Source organism: Salvelinus fontinalis, chromosome 14 (genome assembly GCF_029448725.1).
Source record: "Salvelinus fontinalis isolate EN_2023a chromosome 14, ASM2944872v1, whole genome shotgun sequence".
NCBI lineage: Eukaryota > Metazoa > Chordata > Actinopteri > Salmoniformes > Salmonidae > Salvelinus > Salvelinus fontinalis.
The window spans coordinates 43,369,953-43,390,563 of record NC_074678.1 but is presented as its reverse complement, the minus strand read 5'-3'; the positions used below and the strand labels follow the sequence as shown (position 1 = coordinate 43,390,563).

Genomic DNA, 20,611 nt, shown 5'->3' with positions numbered 1-20,611 from the left:
CCCAGAACTACACGGCAGGACCTGGTCAATGACCTGAAGAGAGCTGGGACCACAGTCTCAAAGTAAACCATTAGTAACACACTACGCCGTCATAGATTAAAATCCTGCAGTGCACGCAAGGTCCCCCTGCTCAAGCCAGCGCATGTCCAGGCCCGTCTGAAAATTGCCAATGACCATCTGGATGATCCAGAGGAGGAATGGGAGAAGGTCATGTGGTCTGATGAGACAAAAATAGAGCTTTTTGGTCTAAACTCCACTCGCCGTGTTTGGAGGAAGAAGAAGGATGAGTACAACCCCAAGAACACCATCCCAACCGTGAAGCCTGGACGTGGAAACATCATTCTTTGGGGATGCTTTTCTGCAAAGGGGACAGGACGACTGCACCGTATTGAGGGGAGGATGGATGGGGCCATGTATCGCGAGATCTTGGCCAACAACCTCCTTCCCTCAGTAAAAGCATTGAAGATGGGTCGTGGCTGGGTCTTCCAGCATGACAACAACCTGAAACACACAGCCAGGGCAACTAAGGAGTGGCTCCGTAAGAAGCATCTCAAGGTCCTGGAGTGGCCTAGCCAGTCTCCAGACCTGAACCCAATAGAAAATCTTTGGAGGGAGCTGAAAGTCCGTATTGCCCAGCGACAGCCCCGAAACCTGAAGGATCTGGAGAAGATCTGTATGGAGGAGTGGGCCAAAATCCCTGCTGCAGTGTGTGCAAACCTGGTCAAGAACTACAGGAAACGTATGATCTCTGTAATTGCAAACAAAGGCTTCTGTACCAAATATTAAGTTCTGCTTTTCGGATGTATCAAATACTTATGTCATGCAATAAAATGCAAATTAATTACTTAAAAATCATACAATGTGATTTTCTGGATTTTTGTTTAAGATTCCGCCTCTCACAGTTGAAGTGTACCTATGATAAAAATTACAGACCTCTACATGCTTTGTAAGTAGGAAAACCTGCAAAATCGGCAGTGTTTCAAATACTTCTTCTCCCCACTGTAGGTCACATGGGGGAGAGGTGTTGCTTTATGTGTTTTTTTAAACCAGATTTGCTGTTCACTTGCGCTATATAAGATGGAAGGGAGTTCCATGCACTCATGGCTCTGTTTAATACTGTACGTTTACTTGAATTTGTTCTGAACCTGGGGACTGAAAAGACCCATGGTGGCATGTCTGGTGGGGTAAGTGTGTGTGTCAGTGCCCGCGTGTAAGTTGACTATGCAAACATTACGGAATCTCCGATACAATGTTTCTTATAAAAACAAGTGACGCATCAGTCTTTCCACAACTCTTAGGCAAGAGAGACTGGCATGCATAGTATTAATATTAGCCCTCTGATTACTGCTCTGGGCCTGCTGCAGCTTAACTAAGTCATTCTTTGCAACACTTGACAATAATCAAAATAAGATAAAACTAGAGCCTGCAGGACTTGCTTTGTGGAGTGTGGCGTCAAAAAAGCAGAGCATCTCTATTACGGACAGACCTCTCACCATCTTTACAACCATTGAATCGATATCTTTTGACCATGACAGTTTACAATCTAAGGTAACACCAAGTAATTGCCTCCTTGCTCAACAGCCACACCATTCATTACCAGATTCCACTGAAGTCTAGAACTTCGGGAATGATTTATACCAAATACAATGGTCTTAGTTTTAGAAATGTTCAGAACCAGTTTATTACTGGCTACCCATTCCAAAGTAGACTGCAACTATTTAAGGGTTTCAGTGACTTCATTAGCTGTGGTTGCTGATGCATAAATGGTTGAATCGTCAGCATACATGGACACACATGCTTTGTTTAATGTCAGTGGCAGGTCATTGGTAAAAATTGAAAATAGCAGAGGGCCTAGAGAGCTGCCCTGCGGTACAACACACTTTACATGTTTGACATAAAATGAGCTTCCATGAAAGAAAACCCTCAGTTCTATCAGATAGCGCTGAATCCACGATATGTCAGATGTTGAAAAGCCATAAAACATAAGTTAACATAACAGATTATGGTCAATAATATCAAAGGCTGCACTGAAATATAACAGTACAGCTCCCAATCTTCGTATTATCAATTTCTTTCAACCAATTATCATTCATTTGTCTCTCTAAGCAGGCTAAAAGTCTTAATTTGTTTACAGAATAGTAGCATTGTATTTGGTCAAACAATTTTTCCAACAGATCGCTGAGATCTGTAAGCAAGCTGATAGGTCTTCCGTTAGAAACAGTAAATGCCGCTTTACCACTCTTGAGTAGCGGAATGACTTTAGCATCCCTCAAGGCCTGAGAACAAAGACTTTCCTCTAGGCTCAGATTAAATATATGACATAAAGGAGTGGCTAGAGAGTCAGCTACCATCCTCAGTTGTCAATGCCATGAGGTTTGTCATTATTGGTCAATCATTTTTCAATCACCTCTCCCACACTAACTTTACAAATTTCAAACTTGCAATGCTTTTCTTTCATTATTATGTTTTTATGCATGAGTTCAATGGCTAACTGTTTGTTATTGGCATTTACTGCCTAAGTTTGCCCACTTTGCCAATTAAGAAATGTAAATAATTGGCAACATCATGGTTGTGATGAATAAGCCATCTGATTCAACAAAGATGGAGTTGAATTCATTTTTCTGCCCATAATTTAATTTAAAGTACTCCCCCCAAAAATATGCATTCTTTATATCATTGATCTTGGATGCATTAAGGTTTCTTCTTTCTGTTGAGTTTAGTCATATAATTTCTCAATTTGCAGTAAGTCAGCCATGTAAACAAGTGTACAGAATGAACTGTGACCTCCCCTTGTCTCCCAGTGTGTTGGAAAGCAGACAACCAGGCTTTCCTCTAGGACTTAGCCTGTGCTTAGCTCCATTCTGTTTTTTATTATTATTCTAAACTCCCTAGTCCTTGCCGATGACAACCTAGTCCTTGCCAATGACATACTGTAGCCACCACCATGCTTGAAAATATGAACAGTGGTACTCTGTGATGTGTTGTGTTTTCCCCAAAGATAACACTTTGTATTCAGGACACAAAGTTCATTTCTTTACCACATTCTTTGCAGTTTTACTTTAGTGCCTTATTGCTAACAGGATGCACATTATGGAATATTTTTATTCTGTACAGGCTTCCTTTTCACTAACATTTAGGTTAATATTGTGGAGTAACTACAATGTTGTTGATCCATCCTCAGTTTGCTCCTATCACAGCCATTAAACTGTTTTAAAGCCCCCATTGGCCTCATGGTGAAATCCCTGAGCGGTTCCCTTCCAATCCAGAAACTGAGTTAGGAAGGACGCCTGTATCTTTGTTTTGACTGGGTGTATTGATACACCCATCAAAAGTGTAATTAATAACTTCACCATGCTCAAAGGGATATTCAATAACCATGTATCCATCCTCAGTTTTTATGCGAGTAAAGTCATATTGTATTAAAACCTAATAATCACGACAGCGGTGATGGAAACAGGAAGTTTTGGTGTTCGTTTGACATGGTGGGATCTTTTTGTATCTGTAAAATGTATTATGTTGAAATGGCTGTGGAAATGCCTTCATGCGCAAATAATTGATATAATAACCATATCAAAGTAAATTTGGAGTAACACAAATATATGGTGTGTGGACCTCCCACTACAACTCGGTAAACCATGCAGTTTATTAGGCTACAGATGAAATAAGTGATGAACTTCAGAGGGTGGTGATAGTGCACGGTGATGAACTTCAGAGGGTGGTGATAGTGCACGGTGATGAACTTCAGAGGGTGGTGATAGTGCACGGTGATGAACTTCAGAGGGTGGTGATAGTGCACGGTGATGAACTTCAGAGGGTGGTGATAGTGCACGGTGATGAACTTCAGAGGGTGGTGATAGTGCACGGTGATGAACTTCAGAGGGTGGTGATAGTGCACGGTGATGAACTTCAGAGGGTGGTGATAGTGCACGGTGATGAACTTCAGAGGGTGGTGATAGTGCACGGTGATGAACTTCAGAGGGTGGTGATAGTGCACGGTGATGAACTTCAGAGGGTGGTGATAGTGCACGGTGATGAACTTCAGAGGGTGGTGATAGTGCACGGTGATGAACTTCAGAGGGTGGTGATAGTGCACGGTGATGAACTTCAGAGGGTGGTGATAGTGCACGGTGATGAACTTCAGAGGGTGGTGATAGTGCACGGTGATGAACTTCAGAGGGTGGTGATAGTGCACGGTGATGAACTTCAGAGGGTGGTGATAGTGCACGGTGATGAACTTCAGAGGGTGGTGATAGTGCACGGTGATGAACTTCAGAGGGTGGTGATAGTGCACGGTGATGAACTTCAGAGGGTGGTGATAGTGCACGGTGATGAACTTCAGAGGGTGGTGATAGTGCACGGTGATGAACTTCAGAGGGTGGTGATAGTGCACGGTGATGAACTTCAGAGGGTGGTGATAGTGCACGGTGATGAACTTCAGAGGGTGGTGATAGTGCACGGTGATGAACTTCAGAGGGTGGTGATAGTGCACGGTGATGAACTTCAGAGGGTGGTGATAGTGCACGGTGATGAACTTGAGAGGGTGGTGATAGTGCACGGTGATGAACTTCAGAGGGTGGTGATAGTGCACGGTGATGAACTTGATGCTCCTTTCCAATAAATATCGAGGGTCTTAATCTGGTGACATGATCGATGCTGGACTGCCACTTGACCCCAAAAAATATTCTCGCTCTTATCCATAATAATCTCTTGTAGATTAGACAAACCGCACAGCCCACCGCACTGTATCTGCAAGCTGTTGGCTAGAGCGCAGGTGCCAAGACCAGAATCAGCACATTTGCTATTTAACGCAATCGTTTTTTTAGACAAAACTATCAGTAGAGTTGAAAAGGCAAATGGACACACATTGAACTTTAGTTTCGTATTTAGTACACAAAAACTTAAGCGAAAAAGTACATTTTCCGTGCACTACGTCATCACGCACTGATTTTGTGGTGGAAAGTCCATTTGGTGGAAACTGTGCATATTTTCTTTCTATTGTCTGCCATTTATCTATTTTTTACCCACTCATCGCCTTTCTTTGTGAGGGGTTGGAAAACCTCCCTGGTCTTTGTGGTTGAATTGGTGTTTGAAATTCACGACTCGACTGAGGGACCTTACAGATTATTGTATGTGTGGGGTCAGAGAGGAGGTAGTAATAAAAAAATTATGTTAAACACCATTACTGCACACAGAGTGAGTCCATGCAATTTATGTGACTCGTTTACTCCTGAACTTATTTAGGTTTAATAAAGGGGTTGAATACTTATTGACTCAAGACATTTCAGCTTTTCATTTTTTTTTATTCATACACATACTAAAAACAAATTCCACCTTGACATTATGGGGCATTGTGTGTTGGCCAGTGACATAAAATCTCAACATGAATCCATTTTAATTCAGGCTTGTGTGTGTGGAAAAAGGCTTATGAATACTTTCTGAAGGCACTGTATAACTTCAGAGTGGGTAGGTGAGAGTGTGGGGGGAGTTGTACAAACAGAGTGACATAACTAAAGTCTCAATGGTCAGACAGATTTACACAGAGCCTTAATGGCCAGACAGACAGGCACACATACTCTAGAGAGCCATGACAGATATCAGAAGAAATCCAGGTGTTACCTTGAGAACCCGAGCTGCGACGCCCCCAGACGTTCCTCCTCCCCTCTGTAGCTCTCCCTCTCACGACACAAACCTGGACCCCTGGGAGACAGACAGGAGAGAACCATCATTAGACACTTCAACCAAAGGCCCTGAACCCTTTCTCTAAAATCTTACCACGTATATGCACACCCAGGAGGGACTATAGCGCAACTGGCTGATAGCATGAGTAGTTGGGAACATTGAAACGTTTGACCTGTTGTATGCATGTATAGCTGTATGCATGTAGACCTGTTGACCTGTTCAAGAACTGTGTCAAACAAGAGATTTTAGACTGAAAACAGAAGGAACAATGTTGAGCATTTTGACAGTCATTTTGTAAGTTTAGGTTTTCATTTCAACCTTCATTTATTTGTGAGCTACGCTACTGTTCAGAACCCTGGTAGGCTCAGTCAGATATGACTGCAGATATTATTAGACTTCTCCACAGCCGGGTAAACCCTGCATTGTTGGTCTTCATTTGATTACCTAGCATCGTCTCTGGTTCGTGGTTATGCTATGTAGAGAACGAGAACAAGGCCATCATTTGACCACAGTTGGCCCCGCCACATGCGGCGTGGAGAGAAGAATAAGAATTTGCCAGTGCCAACCTTTATCCTGTTAAAATGTGAGACTGGTAGGCAGGCAGGGTTAAGGTTAAGCGACTTCCGCACATCACGACAAACCTGCACCACTGTCAATGTTGTATAACAGGCCAATAATCACACAGTCCCACAGGCAGTTTGTAGCCGTACTTCAAGAAGCCCTTTCTACAAGGGGCTCAAAAAAAGCTTGGTTTTCTAATAACAATGTTCTGAGTGAAATCAGTTCACAAAGCTGTCTGGGGCAATGTTATAACACAAATATGTGTGACATTCCTCAGGCCTGTCCTGGAATACGGTTCACCAGGTCTCACAAAGCACCTGATCAAACACATGGAAGGCCTTCAGAGAAGATGCTGCCGTATAATTGGAACACCCGATGACACATTTCCCAGCCTGGAGGCAAGAAGAGACCACAAGATGAGAGTTCACTCGGATACTGAAGGAGGGGACCCACCCACTTCTCCAGGCGCTACCCACAAAACCAAACCACTCTAACCTGTGAAATGGGAGACAACACAGCCAATCAGTCACACAAAAAAGACATCAACTGACCTTTCTGCCTAGAGCATACAGACTGACCCTGTAGTGTACCTGTGGGTCATTTCTTAACTGTAATTTTGTCCATGAGCCCTAAATTGACAGTAATATAAAATGGAATTGGCCTAATCTCTGGGGTTGAAACCAACTATCAAAAGACATGTTCCAGGGTCCACTGGAAAAAACTAAGCATTAGTGAGTAGCAGGTTTGTTTCAACTTTAACACGTTTCTCTTAAATGTCACAGAGCAAGTTTGCTCTCAGGATGAAAACAGTTGTGACGGTGGAGGTTGAGCAATCTCTTTGAAATCAAGGAAGCCTTCTGCAGCAGCAGCAATTCAGCCACCCACATAGTTGACTGACCGCATACGTTTCACAACAACCTGAATGAAAGACTCGACCTTCAGGATAAACACGCCTTCAAAAACCTGTAACTCAGCAATTTGGATGAGACAGACTCCGGTCCTTCTCTTTTTTCCCCCCCTCGCCTGTTCTTGGACACTGGGAGAGAAAAGCTAACAATAACCCATGACCTAATGACGGGCTGTCATAATTCATGGAAGAATTCGGAGGAAAAGTGTTTGTTGCAGTCGTGCTCTCAGCTCAATATGCTTTCTTTATCACTTCCCCTCCTACTCACAGTGCATTGTTGCTGGGCTTTGTTCCCGGCCGTGCTGACATCCAGTCGTATATCACCCCCGCCAGTGGCCTTGGGCTTAGTCCATGTTCACCTGCCCCTCCTCTGCTCTCAGGTCAGGACCCTGGACCCCCTGCATCTGCTTTTGTTCTAGTGCGTGTGAACCCCCCCCCCCCTCCTGATAGAGCTTCTGCTGAGCCATGTACCAGACATGGCACTGTAAACCATGGCTGAGATTCATGTGTCCCTCTCGGCTGTACATTTTGTGGTATTAGATTCATTCAAATGAGCATTCATTTGTTAAACAGATGCAAATAAAGTTGAATTGAAGTGAATTGATTATACACAAGTGAAAAAATACCCAAGTTTGCTAGAGGTGAAGTAAAAAGAGGTTTGTACAACCAATACAAAATGGCAGGAATGTGTTAATAAAACCAAAGCTTTTTACAAACGGCAAATAAAGAGCTCCTTGCCATTTATTTTATGAGCAGCGTTCGGTTCAATCCCAACCTGTCAAAACATGACTCACCCAATCAAACTCACCTTAAGCTGCGGTAGGAGTCCCTAACTCTAAGCGATAGTCAAAGCAGTAGTCAGTCAAGCCTCACTCAATCTCAGAGACCGCTATTACCAAAATCACAGCGTCAAGATGAGGGACTCAAGTCATCCTGAGTGGAGACCGCACAAACGTTATCTCATAACAGACAAGACCACGGAGCTGACGTTAGAGATGGCATTCATCCACCGACCAGAAGGGAGAGGGGGGGGGGGAACAAGAGATGAAATCAGATAGGGAGGTTAAGGAGAGCCCTAGATAAAATGCGTGTAGGCTAGCTCCGGAGGCCGAGAGAGAGAGGGACTGATGGAGGAGAGAAAAACAAAATGTAGAGATCAAACGGCCGTGGAGCCCTAAGTCAGGGCACATGCTCCTGGATTAGCCGTGGCATGGCCCTACAGCCTGGGAAAAACGGCTGATAACACCCTTCGAGAGATTAAGCAATATTTTTTACATAAGAGATGCTTTTTGGCACTGAATAGACCTCGGCATGGCAAGCATAGGCTACTCGTTGGCACTAGCTCGAAACAAACCGAGGCCCTCTTTATGAATGTCGTAATACAAAGAAGAAGGATGTCATGACTTCCCTCTGATCCTGAACTAACTAGCAAGATCTCCAGCTAAGTGCCTTTCAAAGAGAAACATGCTGGATAAGGACTTCAAAGTGGAAGGAGGTCCACACAAAGTCAATGTCCATATGCAACAGTTATAAAAACCACCTGGCCTTAGTGAGTATACATTAGTGATGGAAGGGAAGAAAAAAAACAATACTGTTATCAAATCAAAATTGTATTTGTCACATTTGCCTAACACAACATGTGTAGACCGTACAGTGAAATGCTTACTTACAAGCCATTAACCAACAATGCTTTAAATTAAGAAAAAACGTGTTAAGTAAAAAATAGATAAGTAAAAGAAAATAAAACAAATAATTAAACAGCAGCAGTAAAATAACAAGCGAGGCTATATACAGGGGGTACCGGTACAGAGTCAATGTGCAGGGGCACCGGTTAGTCGAGGTAAGAGGTAATATGTACTTGTAGATAGAGTTAAAGTGACCATGCATAGATAATAAACAGAGAGTAGCAGTAGCGTAAAAGAGGGGTCTGGGTAGCCCTTTGATTAGCTGTTCAGGAGTCTTATGGCTTGGGGGTAGAAGCTGTTAAGAAGCCTTTTGGACCTAGACTTGGCGCTCCGGTACCGCTTGCCTTGCGGTAGCAGAAAAAACAGTCTATAATTAGGGTGGCTGGAGTCTTTGACAATTTTTAGGGCCTTCCTGACACCGCCTGATATAAAGGTCCTGGATGGCGGGAACCTTGACCCCAGTGATATGTATGTATGCATGTATGTATTTTCCTTCATAGCTTGTTCTCCATCTTTTCAAATAGGGAGACAAATTTGTTTTCAGCACTTTTATTTCCGCAAATGATCAAAACTAGTTCTCATGGCTCGTCTCTCTGCAGCAGAAATATGGTGAGCAATATGTTTGGAACTTAGAATTGCAATAAAATCACAGTATCAAATCGCAATACATATAGAACTGTGAGAATCGCAATAGATATCGTATTGGTACCTAAGTGATAATATCGTATCGCAAGGTCCCTGGCAATTTCTAGCACTAGTATACCTGTGAGGACCAATAAATATTGGTATTTATTAGGATCCCTTACACTGCAAAAGCATCAGCTTCTCTTCCTGGGGTCCACATGAAATAATGCATAGTGCAGAACATTATTAGTCAAGGACAAACACATACATTTAAAACATCACACAGCCTAAATACCAGTACATATACAATATCTAGGTCTAATACATAGTACAGTGCAATACAAGATTAATAAAATGGCTGGGTCTTTTCAAAGTAAATATTCTTTTCAGTTTAAAAAAAAACTGGTTTTCTGCTAGCTTGAGCTACCTGGGGTGGCAGAGAGTTACATGTATTCATGGCTTTATTTAAAACGGTTTGTTTCCCAGCCTCTGTTCTGGACCTGAGGACTGTGAGGAGAACTCTGGTTGCCCGTCTTGTGTTGTACCAGATGAGTGTCCGAACTGTGTACCAATTGCTTGCACAGAGTTCGGTACCTTCAAAAACAATAGCTCACACAAAGACCAATAGTGATGCAGTCAATCTCTCCTCAACTTTGAGCCAGGAGAGACTGACATGCATGTTACTGACACATTCCATCCGCGTACATCTAAGTGCGATACGTGCTGCGCTGTTTTGGACCAACTGCAAATTTACCAACGTCCTTCTTTGCTGCACATAACAACATAGCTGGGCAGTAGTCCAGGTGTGACAACACTAGGAAATGTAGGACCTGCCTTGTTGATAGTGCTGTTAAGGTAGAGCAGCGCTTTATTATGGACCGACTTCTCCCCATTTTAGCAACCATTGAGTCTATAGGTTTTGACCATGAAAGCTTGCTATCTAGGGTTATACCCAGCAGTTTAGTCTCCTCAACTTGCTCAATAGCCACATTATTCAGTAATAGATCTAAAACAAGGTTTAGCGTTGAGCGAGTGATTTGTCCCAAAAAGTATGCTTTTAGTTTTTTGAGATTCGTATTTATTATGGATCCCCGGCAGCAGCTACTCTTCCTGGGATCCAGCAAAGTTAACGTAGTTATACATTTTTTTAAAACACTGCAATACATTCATAACAGATTTCACAACATATTAAGTGTGTGCCCTCAGGCCTCTGCTACCACATATCGAATGCGCGACCCGGGCTGGGAAAATTCTGGATCATTGTTACTCTAACTTCCGCGATGCATACAAAGCCATCCCTCGCCCTCTTTTTGGCAAATCTGACCACGACTCCATTTTGTTGCTCCCAGCCTATAGACAGAAACTAAAACAGGAAATGCCCGTGCTCAGGTCTGTTCAACGCTGGTCCGACCAATCTGATTCCACGCATCAAGATTGCTTCGATCACGTTGACTGGGATATGTTCCGGATAGCGTCGAACAACATTGATGAATACGGTGAGCAAGTTTATTAGCAAGTGCATCGTTGATGTTGTACCAACAGCAACTATTAAAACCTTCCCCAACCAGAAACAGTGGATTGATGGCAGCATTTGTGCAAAATTGAAAGCGCAAACCACTGTTTTTAAATCAGGGCAAGGCGACCGGAAACATGACTGAATACAGTGTAGCTATTCCCTACGCAAGGCAATCAAACAAGCTAAGCATCAGTATAGAGACAAAGTAGAGTCGCAATTCAACGGCTCAGACACGAGAGGAATGTGGCAGGGTCTACAGTCAATCACGAACTACAAAAAGAAAACCAGCCCAGTCGCAGACCCTGATGTCTTGCTCCCAGATAAACTAAACTTCTTCGCTCGCTTTGAGGACAATAGTGCCACCGACACGGCCCGCTACCAAAACCCGGGGACTCTCCTTCACCGCAGCAATTGTGAGTAAAACATTTAAACGTGTTAACCATCGCAAGGCTGCCGGCCCAGACGGCATCCCTAGCCGTGTCCTCAGAGCATGCGCAGACCAGCTGGCTGGTGTGTTTACGGACATATTCAATCAATCCCTATCCCAGTCTGCTGTTCCCACATGCTTCAAGAGGGCCACCATTGTTCCTGTTCCCAAGAAAGCTAAGGTAAATGAGCTAAACGACTATCGCCCCGTAGCTCTCACTTCCGTCAACATGAAGTGCTTTGAGAGACAAGTCAAGGATCATATCACCTCCACCCTACCTGACACCCTAGACCCACTCCAATTTGCTTACTGCCCCGACCCCGCCCTCTGCAACTGGGGCCTGGACTTTGACGGGACGCCCTCAGGTGGTGAGTGTAGGAAACAACATCTCCACACCGCTGATCCTCAACACCGGGGCCCCACAAGGGTGCATTCTCAGCCCTCTCCTGTACTCCTTGTTCACCCATGACTGCGTGGCCATGCACACCTCCAACTCAATCATCAAGTTTGCAGACGACACTACAGTGGTAGGCTTGATTACCAACAACAACGAGACAGCCTACAGGGAGGAGGGGAGGTCCCTCAGTGTGGTGTCAGGAAAACAACCTCACACTCAACGTCAACAAAACAAAAGGAGATGATTGTGGACTTCAGCAAACAGCAGAGGGAGCACTCCCCTATCCACATCGACGGGTCAGTAGTGGAGAAGGTGGAAAGTTTTAAGTTCCTCGGCGTACACATCAGACAAACTGAAATGGTCCACCCACACAGACATCGTGGTGAAGAAGGCACAGCAGCACCTCTTCAACCTCAGGAGGCTGAAGAAATTTGGCTTGTCACCAAAAACACAAACTTTTACAGATGCACAATCGAGAGCATCCTGTCGGGCTGTGTCACCGCCTGGTATGGCAACTGCTCCGCCCACAACCGCAAGGCTCTCCAAAGGGTAGTGAGTAGAGGTCGACCGATTAATTGGAATGGCCGAATAATTAGGGCCGATTTCAAGTTTTCATAACACTCGGTAATCGGAATTTTTGGACACCGATCATGGCCGATTACATTGCACTCCACGAGGAGACTGACTACCTGTTATGTGAGTGCAGCAAGGAGCCACGGTAAGGTGCTAGCTAGCATTAAACACATCTTATAAAAAACTATCTTAACAGTCACTAGTTAATTACACATGGTTGATGATATTCCTAGTTTACCTAGCTTGTCCTGCGTTGCATATAATCGATGCGGTGCCTGAATCACATCCTACTTCGCCAAACTGGTGATTTAACAAGCGCATTCGCGAAAAAAGCACTGTCATTGCACCAATGTGTACCGAACCATAAAACATCAACGCCTTTCTTAAAATCAATACACAAGTATATATTTTTAAACCTGCATATTTAGTTAATATTGCCTGCTAACATGAATTTCTTTTAACTAGGGAAATTGTGTCACTCTTGCGTTCTGTGAAACAGAGTCAGGGAATATGCAGCAGTTGGGGCTGTCTGGCTCGTTGCGAACTAATTTGCCAGAATCTTACGTAATTATGACATAACATTGAAGGTTGTGCAATGTAACAGCAATATTTAGACTTATGGATGCCACCCGTTAGATAAAATACAGAATGGTTCCATATTTCACTGAAAGAATAAACGTTTTGTTTTCGAAATAATAGTTTCCGGATTTGACCATATTGACCTAAGGCTCGTATTTCTGTGTGTTATTATATTATAATTAAGTCTATGATTTGATAGAGCAGTCTGACTGAGCGGTGGTAGGCAGCAGCAGGCTCATAAGCATTCATTCAAACAGCACTTCACAGCGTTTGCCAGCAGCTCTTCGCAATGCTTCAAGCATTGCGCCGTTTATGACTTCAAACCTATCAACTCCCCAGATTAGGCTGGCAATACTAAAGTACCTATTAGAACATCCAATAGTCAAAGGTATATGAAATAAACGGTAGAGAGAGAAATAGTCCTATAATAACTACAACCTAAAACTTCTTACCTGGGAATATTGAAGACTCATGTTAAAAGGAACCACCAGCATTCATATGTTCTCATTTTCTGAGCAAGGAACTTAAACAGTAGCTTTTTTTACATGGCACATATTGTACTTTTACTTTCTTCTCCAACACTTTGTACTTGCATTATTTAAACCAAATTGAACACGTTTCATTATTTATTTGAGACTAAATTGATTGTATTTATGCGTTATATTAAGTTAAAATAAAAGTGTTCATTGTTCATTCAGTATTGTTGTAATTGTCATTATTACAAATATAAATATTTAAAAAAATATATATACATACATGTTTTTTTTTTTTTTAAGAAAATCGGCCGATTAATTGCTATCAGGTTTTTTTGTCCTCCAATAATCGGTATTGGCGTTGAAAAATCATAAATCGGTCGACCTCTAGTAGTGAGGTCTGCACAACACATCACCGGGGGCAAAGTACCTGCCCTCCAAGACACCTACACCACCCGATGTCACAGGAAGCCCATAAAGATCATCAAGGACAACAACCACCCGAGCCACTGCCTGTTCACCCTGCTATCATCCAGAAGGCGAGGTCAGTACAGGTGCATAAAAGTTGGGACCGAGAGACTGAAAAACAGCTTATCAAGGCCATCAGACTGTTAAACAGCCATCACTAACATTGAGTGGCTGCTGCCAACATACTGACTCAAATCTCTAGCCACTTGAGTAATAAAAAATTGGATGTAATAAATGTATCACTAGTCACATTAAACAATGCCACTTTATATAATGTTTACATACCCTACATTACTCATCTCATATGTATATACCGTACTCTATACCATCTACTGCATCTTGCCTATGCCGTTCGGCCATCGCTCATCCATATATTTATGTACATACTCTTATTCATTCCTTACACTTGTGTGTATAAGGTAGTAGTTGTGAAATTGTTAGATTACTTGTTAGATATAACCGCATGGTCAGAACTAGAAGCACAAGCATTTCGCTACACACGCATTAACATCTGCATGTGGCCAATAAACTTTGATTTGACCTTTAACACAAAATCCATGCGTACATGTGTGTATGTAATCGTGTGTTTGTATGCATTTGTCTATGCTTGCGTTGCTTCACAGTCCCCGCTGTTCCATAAGCTGTATTTTTATCTGTTTTTTTAATAAGAAATTTACTGCTGGCATGAGTTACTTGATGTGGAATAGAGTTCCATGTACTCATGGCTCTATTTAGTACTGTGTGCCTCCCATAGTCTGTTCTGGACTTGGGCACTGAAGAGACTGGTGGCATGTCTTGTGGGGTATGCATGGGTGTCCGAGCTGTGTGACAATAGTTCGAACAGACAGCTCGGTGCATTCAACATGTCAATGTCACAAATACAAGTAGTGATACAGTCAATCTCTCCTCCACTTTGAGCCAGGATAGATTGACATGCATATTATTAATGTTAGCTCTCTGTGTACATCCAAGGGCCAGCTGTGCTTCCCTGTTGTGAGCCAATTGCAATTCCTCAGTCCCTCTTTATGGCACCTGACCAAACGACTGAACAGTAGTCCAGGTGCGACAAGAATAGGGACTTCTCTCCATCTTAGCTACTGTTGTATCAATATGTTTTGACCATGACAGTTTACAATCCAGGGTTACTCCAAGCAGTTTAGTCTCCTCAACTTGCTCAATTTCCACATTATTCATTACAAGATTTAGTTAAGGTTTAGTGAATGATTTCACTAGATATCATTTCAGCGTGCCATTTCACGTCAATGATGTTCAGTCTTCGAGGGTACCAGTTCGGACTCCCCATTTCGGCAGAAAAACTTGATTCTCTGGTTCACTCCGTTGCACAAAATTTCACATTTGTTTCTATTTTAATCTAAAGCACTTCATTACGCTTTCAGTGATGGGGGTTGCTGGTTTGTCTTGGCCTTGGGAGGTAAACCGCAGGGCAGGGACTAGAAAGGCCTCCCTCTATGTGCCGCGGCCTGTGGGCTTGGAGTGCAAACAGTGCCGGGCTACTGAAGGGACTTGCACCATGTCAGGATATTTCTCGCCCCAACTCCGGATCAACATGGGCAGACCTGTTACAGACCAGTCTTTGAGCTCACCTGTGAAAAGTACCCAGGTTTCGGTTCAAAGGCCTGGGGGAGATTGGTGCCGCGCTTCTCAAGCCCTCCATAACCACCTCCAAATCTCCAGTTTGGCAGGAACACCCTGTACTAAATTGAGCTTTCCAGACAGCAGAGTTCGGTGGTCAACAGGGCAAGGTCAGAAAGAGGGGCTCTAACTGTACTGTGATAGTGAACACTGCAGCAAGATACAGAAAAAGTAACGAGGTACTTATCTTCACATCTGAAATGTTTAATTATCCTAATCAATTCATCCCAAAAATGGAATGGCAAAACATGATGCTGAAGAGCCTCAATATTTCTTCTGCAGTTGGCACATTCATGAGGAAACCAAGAGGAGACTGTCAAGTCTTAAAATAAAAGCTGACACCCAAACTAATCTATTAACAAAGACTTACCTCCAAGATGCTCCTGATCAAAGAAAATAAAAAGAAATACGTGCTAGTAGATAGCATTTTATTCCTCAAAGGCAGTTTAGTTACTTATTCATCACAGTGACCATACACTACCTACCGGTCAACAGTTTTAGAATACCTACTCATTCAAGGGTTTGTTCTATTTTTACATTGTATAATAATAATGAAGACATCAAAACTATGAAATAAGGTATGTTTATTTTTAATACATTTGATAGTGTGTAGATTGTATTTAAAAAAAATAATCATTTTAGAATAAGGCTGTAACATAACAAAATGTGGAAAAAGTCAAGGGGTCTGAATACTTTCCGAATGCACTGCACGTACATATCCTAACCAGAAGCCATGGATTACAGGCAACATCCGCACTGAGCAAAAAGTTAGAGCTGCCGCTTTCAAGGAGTGGGACACTAATCCGGGCGCTTATAAGAAATTCCACTAAGACCTCCGACAACTACATCAAGCGTGAATACAGGACTAAAATCGAATCCTACTGCGCCGGCTCTGGTCGTGTAAACACTTGACACTTACATGCGACTTTTCTATCAAAATACGAAGACCGCATTGAAAAAAACGGGACACACAAAAGTCGTTTTGTGGTCTGATTGTGTTCAGATCTGGCTGACCACTTCAACAGGTGGTCAGGGATGCATTGTGTGCAGATTTCTCCTCTGGACGCAATCAGGCTACTGAAAGCGCATACAATGAGCGACGCCATCAACACTGCTCCCACAAGTATCCAGAAAACGTATGTTTTGGGACTAAGAGAAACATTTTCATTATAGCGTTGGAGGAAATACGTTCCTAGCATGAGGAACGTGTTTGTTGACCTCAAATGTGAGGGGGTAGCAAATATTTAGAAAATATAATTTTGGTTTGGCTAGAGTTATGCTAACCCTTTTACAATCCCTTTAGTGTTGCTTGCTAGCTACAGAGGCTAGCTCGCTAGTTAGCTACTGCAATTAGTTGTGTTATTATATTTACCATAATCCACTGTTTGTAGAACGCATACTGGCATTTGAATATAGCGCGGGATAAGGGAATCCGGACACAACGTGGACACTGTAGACATTTAAATGTAGACGCATGACGCTGTCAGAATTCCATCATCAGAGCACTAAAGCTGCACAAACTGTCAAGTCGAGACACGGCCCGACACTTGTTGGATGTGGCAGGGCTTGGAAACTATCACGGATTACAAAGGGAAACCCAGCCGCGAGCTGACCAGTGACGTGAGCCTACCAGACGAGTTAAATGCCTTCTGTGCTCGCATCGAGGCATACAACACTGAACCAAACATGAGAGGACCAGCTGTTCCGGTCAACTGTGTGATCCCTCTCTACGTAGCCGATGAGAGTAAGACCTATAAACAGGTTAACATTCAGAAGGCCGCAGGGCCAGACTGATTACCAGGACGCATACTCAGACCATGCACCGACTAGCTGGCAAGTGTCTTTACTGACATTTTCAACCTCTCCCTGACCCAGTCTGGGAGAGGTTGCGCACATGTTTCAAGCAGACCCTATAAAATCTGCGAGGCAGAGAACGCAGATGGAATCCAGACAAATGGAATTCAATAGTCAAAAATGAATTGAACTTAAGTCAACTAAATATATTGAATATTTATTAAATAGCCTAAGTTTATCGTAACAAATTAACAGAATGCATCAGTTATTCGTATTTCCTGCAACTTTCTGAAGAGACAATGATAATTCTCTATCTCTGTATGTGCGGTGCACACGTGTACCACTTTGTGTTAGTGAAAAGTCTTCTGGTAGATAGAAAGGGTTTCCCAAAAACCTCTTAAATTAAAATGTTTATTTTAAGTGTGATTGAGAGCAGAAACCTGGAAAAACAAAACAGAATTGGGGGGGGGGGGGGGGGGGGGGGACTGATTTTATAGGGCCTGTGCCCAAGAATGCCATGGTAACATGTCTAAATGACTATTGCCAGCTAGCACTCACATCTGTAGCAATGAAATGCTATGAAAGGCTGGTCATGGCTCACATCAACACCATCATCCCAGACACCCTAGACCCACTCCAATTCGCATACCACCCCAACAGATCCACAGATGACACAATCTCTATTGCACTCCTGCCCTCCTCCACCTGAACAAGAGGATCACCTGTGAGAATGCTGTTCATCGACTACAGCTCAGCATTCAACACCATAGTTCCCTCCAAGCTCATCACTAAACTCAGGACCCTGGGACTAAACACCTCCCTCTGCAACTGGATCCTGGACTTCCTGACAGGCCACTACCAGGTGGTGATGGTAGCTAACAACACATCCGCCACTCTGACCCTCAACACGGGGGCCCCTCAGGGTTGCTTGCTTAGTCCCCTCCTGTACTCACTGTTCACCCACAACTGTGTGGCAGCGCACGACTACCACACCATCATTAAGTTTGCTGACAACCAACAATGAGACAACCTATAGGGAGGTCAGTGCTCTGGCAGTGTGGTGCCAGGACAACAACCTTTCCCTCAACGTCAGCAAGAAAATCTAATTGTATGTCACGTGCCGAAAACAACAGGTGTAGACCTTACCGTGAAATGCTTACGTACAAGCCCTTTATATTTTCTTAACCAACAATGCAGTTCAAGAAATAGAGTTTACTAAAATAAACATTTATTTTAATTTTTTAAATGACAACACGGCTATTTTTTGGGCCTTCCTCTGACACCGCCTAGCATATAGGTCCTGAATGTCAGGAAGCTTGGTCCCAGTGATGTACTGGGCTATACGCACTACCCTCTTTAGCGCCTTATGGTCAGATGCCGAGCAGTTGCCATACCAGGCGATGATGCAACCGGTCAGGATGCTCTCAATGGTGCAGCTCTAGAACTTTGAGGATCTGTGGACAGAGTGCAAATCTTTTCAGTCTCCTGAGGGGGAAAGGTGCTGTCGTGCCCTCTACACAACTGTCTTGTGTGTTTGGATCATGACAGTTCGCTGGTGATATGGACACAAAGGAACTTGAAACTCTCGACCCACGCCACTTCAGCCCCGTCGATGTTAATGGGGGCCTGTTAGGCCCACCTTTTCCTGTAGTCCACGACCGGCTTCTTTGTCTTGCTCACATTGAGGGAGAGGTTGTCCTGGCACCACACTGCCAGGTCTATGACCTCATCCCTATAGGCTGTCTCATCGTTGTCGGTGATCAGGCCTACCACTGTTCTCGTTAGCAAACTTAGTGGTGTTGGAGTCATGCTTGGCCACGCAGTTGTGGGTGAACAGAGTGTACAGGAGGGGACTAAGCACGCACCCGAGGGGCCCCTGTGTTGAGGATCAGCGTGGCAGATGAGTTGTTGCCTACATTTACCACCTGGGGGCAGCCCGTCAGGAAGTCCAGGATCCAGTTGCAGAGGGAGGTGTTTAGTCCCAGGGTCCTGAGCTTCGTGATGAGCTTGTTTAAAGGTCTTGCTCACATCGGCTACGGAGAGCGTGATCACACAGTCGTCCGGATCGGCTGGTGTTCTCATGCATGCTTCAGTGTTGCCTGCCTCGAAGCAAGCATAAAAGGCATTTAGCTCGTCTGGTAGGCTTGAGTCACTGGGCAGTTCGCGGCTGGGTTTCCCTTTGTAGTCCGTAATATTTTTCAAGCCCTGCCACATCCAACGAGTGTCAGAGCCGGTGTAGTAGGATTCAATCTTAGTCCTGTATTGACGCTTTGCCTTTTTGATGGTTCGTCTGAGGGCATAGCGGGATTTCTTGTAAGTGGCCGGATTAGTGTCCCACTCATTGAAAGCGGCAGCTCTAACTTTTAGCTCAGTGCAGATGTTGCCTGTAATCCATGGCTTCTGGTTGGGAAATGTATGTATGGTCACTGTGAGGACGACGTCATCGATGCACTTATTGATGAAGCCGGTGACTGGGGTGGTATACTCCTCAATGCCATTGGATGAATCCAGAAAAATATTCCAGTCTGTGCTACGCTACAGTCCTGTAGAGTAGCATCCACGTCATCTGACCACTTCCGTATTGAGCGAGTCCCTGGTACTTTCTGCTTGAGTTCTCCCTTGTAAGCAGGAATCAGGATGTTAGAATTATGGTCAGATTTGCCAAATGGAGGGCGAGGAAGAGCTTTGTATGCATCTCTGTTTGGTGAGTAAAGGTGGTCTAGAGTTTTTTCCCTCTGGTTGCACATGTGACTTGCTGGTAGAAATGAGGTAAAACGGATTTAAGTTTGCCTGCATTAAAGTCCCCGGGCCACTGGGAGCGCCGCTTCGGGATGAGCATTTTCGTGTTTGCTTATAGCCTTACACCGCTCGTTGAGTGCGGTCTTAGTGCCAGCATCGGTTTGTGGTGGTAAATATACGGCTACGAATAATAGATGAGAACTCTCTGGGGAAATAGTGTGGTCGGCAGCTTATCATGAGGTATTCTACCTCAGGCGAGCAATACCTCAAGACTACTTTAATATTATAGATCTCGCATCAACAGTTACTGACAAATAGACACACTCCTGGCCCTCGTCTTACCAGATGTAGCTGCTCTGTCCTGCCAATGCACAGAGAAGCCAGCCAGCTCTATATTATCCGTGTCGTCATTCAGCCACATCTCGTTGAAACATAAGATATTACAGTTTATGTCCCGTTTGGTAGGAAGGTCAATCGTTCAGTTTGTTTTCCAATGATTACACGTTGGCCAGTAATATGGAGGGAACTGGTGGTTA

The 20,611-nt window shown here is 43.8% G+C and overlaps 1 protein-coding gene across 1 annotated transcript in view; it reads right to left on the bottom strand.

Annotated features, from left to right (window-relative positions):
* Positions 1–20,611, bottom strand: part of LOC129810916 (polyamine-transporting ATPase 13A3-like) — a 64,351-nt gene that overhangs the window by 39,646 nt on the left and 4,094 nt on the right. The window contains exon 2 of the mRNA XM_055861910.1: positions 5,617–5,697. The gene's annotated coding sequence lies outside the window, so the exon portion shown is untranslated. The remainder of the gene's footprint in view (positions 1–5,616; positions 5,698–20,611) is intronic.